Raw genomic sequence first — 2927 nt, 5'->3', positions numbered from 1 at the left:
ATCCCTGGCCCTTGTCAGGGTGTGTGCAGGAGGCAACCAATTGATGGCTCTCTCTCTCACATCAATGTTTCTCTCTCTGTGTCTCCCCCTCTTTCTACTCTCTTTAAAAATCAATGGAAAATATCCTCGGGTGAAGATTAACCACAAAAACAAACAAAACAGAAGCATAAAACAGACTGTGGAATCTCAGAGAGAAGTCAGGGGAGGGTGGGTGGATGGGTAAAGATCAACCAAAGAACTTGTATGCATATATGCATATATGCATAACCCATAGACACAGACAATAGGGTGGTGAAATAGATCTATGAATTTAGTATAGGATAAAATCAACATATCAAAATACTAGGAAAAAGTTGCCCTTGCCACTGTGACTCAGTTGGTTAGGCATCATCCCATGCACCAAAAGGTTACCTGTTTGATTCCTGATCAGGGCACAAGTTCAGGTTGCCAATTTTCCTGAGAGTGTGTGTGTGTGTGTGTGTGTGTGTGTGTGCGCGCGTGCACGTGTGTGCGCGTGCATGCACACACACTCTCCCGAAAGTATTGCAATGTTGGGTCAATAGTGGAATGGACTGAGCAAGCGCCTATTCCACCTCCCTGCTCCAAAAGTCCATGTAAAAGGTTGTCCTCAGGTGGAGGACCTATCAGATATTCACTGATAAGAACAAACACTTCATTTGATCTGAGCCAAAATGGAGAAGCAATCCACTTTCCTTCTTTTTGCACTTAAAACACTTTTAGTGCCACATGACCCTCTGGCTCCAAATTACACTCTTAAATAGCCATTTCAAAACTATTCTTCCTTATAGCCTAGCAAAATGAGAGTATGTAACAAAAGGAGAGATTGCAGGCATACCAAGCTTGGGTCTGCAATGTTTGATTGTCCTCTTTCAATCCTGAGAAGGTTGTCTTGGCAACCAACTTTCCTAACTTGCTCTATTTCTCCCTCTTAAAGCCTTTGAAGTGAGTCCCTCCTCCATCGGAGCCTTTGAAGTGATTCTGAATAGAATACTAAAGATTACCCATTAATGGCCCTAGGAGATTTCTGAATACCTCAGAAAAACCTAGGGCTTTTTCTCAAGCCACAGTCACAACCATAGGTACAAGGCTTCGTATGATTACAGTCCAACCTGCTACAGTGACTAACTGACCAACCAACAAATATATTCTTGAACATTGTTTATATTCTGGGTACTTTGCTAGACTTTGCAAATATAGGAATGAAATGCAGTCTCTGTCCTCCATAGTTACAATCTAGTGTTGTCTAATTCTCTATACATGCCCTATCCTAAATAATAAAGAGGTAATATGCAAATTAACCCTCACGCCCTCACAAGATGGCTGCCTATGACCAGGCCAGCAGGGAGGTTAGTGAGGGACGACCAAATGACTGAACAACAGGCCATGAGGGGCAACCAAGCCAGCGGGGGGCGGGGGGAGGTGTGGCAGTTGGGGATGACTAAGCCGGCGGGGGGGGGGGGGGGTGGTGGCTGTTGGGGGCGATTAGGCTGGCAGGGGGAGCAGTGAGGGGTGACTAGGCCAGCGGGGGGGGGGCAGTTGGGGGGCGACCAGAGCAGCAGGGGGTGCAGTTAGGGGCGATTAGGCCAGCATGCAGAGGCAGTAAGGGGTGATCAGGCCGGCAGGGGGTGGGGCAGTTAGGGGCGACCAGGCAGGCAGGCAGGTGAGTGATTAGGAGTCAGCAGTCCAGAATTATGAGAGGGATGTCTGACTGCCGGTTTAGGCCCTAAACCAGCAGTTGGACATCCCTCAAGGGGTCCTGGATTGGAGAGGGTGCAGGCTGGGCTGGGCTCCCCTCATGCACAAATTTCATGCACCGGGCCTCTAGTCCAATATAAAAGCTGTGGCCACACATGCCAATCGAGCATTTGATATGCGGCTGGTCAAATTGAAATGTAACGTAAGTGTAAAGGGCACATAAAATTTTGAGGACTTGGTACCAAAAAAATGCGAAATATCTAATTAACAAATTTTTATGTTGATTATGGCAGACAGACATGAGCAGAGCAAGGATGATGGGCCAGGTACAGAAGGTCAACAGGGAAGAAACTCCTGGATGCCTAGCAAAGGACAATTGTAGGTTGGGACCCCACCCCCCAAAGTGACCTTTCCTCCCCTAGCATATCACTGGTCATGTGGTTTGGACCCCCTGACCTTTCTTCCCTAGAGATAACATCTAGGCCTCAGTTGTAGTTCAGCTGCAGGCTCAGAAAAGCAGCAAAACCAGACAAGCAACCCCATGGTTAATGATCCCCTGCCCTTGCCCCAACCAATCAGTCAGTGGAGACCTAGACCCTGAAAGGACACACCTGGAAAGCTGCCAATAAGATCTAATAAGATCTTCCCCTGGGACCTCCCTAAAATCTCCACTTTTAAAACCCTTAGAATGGCCGGGACCGGTGTGGCTCAGTGGATGGAGCGTCGGTCTGCGGACTGAAAGGTCCCAGGTTCGATTCCGGTTAAGGGCATGTGCATTGGTTGCAGGCACATCCCCGGTGGGGGGTGTGCAGGAGGCGGCTGGTCGATGTTTCTCTCTCATCGATGTTTCTAACTCTCTATCCCTCTCCCTTCCTCTCTGTAAAAAATCAATAAAATACATTAAAAAAAAAAAAAAAAAAAACCCTTAGAATGGAGGACCAGTGTACTCCCCCTCCTGGAAACAGTTCCATTTCCCTTTCCCTTTCCCTTTCCCTTTCTCTCCCCTCTCCCCCTCCCAGGCACATTACCATTACCTCCCTCTCTTGCAAGCTCCAAGAGCCCCTTCCTTTGCCTCTATAACTTGTTTCCTCAGCCCATTTCTTCTACAAATTACTTCTACCTCTGTGATTTTATAAATAAACTAGTGGTCCGGTGCACAGATTCAAGAAATTAGAAGAAAGATTTGTGTGGTAATTACATTACTGCAAAAA

The 2927-nt window shown here is 47.2% G+C and overlaps 1 non-coding gene across 1 annotated transcript; it reads right to left on the bottom strand.

Moving 5' to 3' along the window:
• Positions 1-518: 518 nt before the first annotated feature.
• LOC129151538 (U2 spliceosomal RNA) lies at positions 519-705 on the bottom strand. The gene has a single exon (XR_008558197.1). It is a non-coding gene; the product is annotated as a U2 spliceosomal RNA (small nuclear RNA).
• Between the last annotated feature and the right edge of the window lie 2222 nt (positions 706-2927).

This window comes from Eptesicus fuscus, chromosome 14, assembly GCF_027574615.1.
Source record: "Eptesicus fuscus isolate TK198812 chromosome 14, DD_ASM_mEF_20220401, whole genome shotgun sequence".
NCBI lineage: Eukaryota > Metazoa > Chordata > Mammalia > Chiroptera > Vespertilionidae > Eptesicus > Eptesicus fuscus.
Note: the sequence above shows the minus strand (reverse complement) of the source record. Positions and strands in the feature narration are given on the sequence as shown.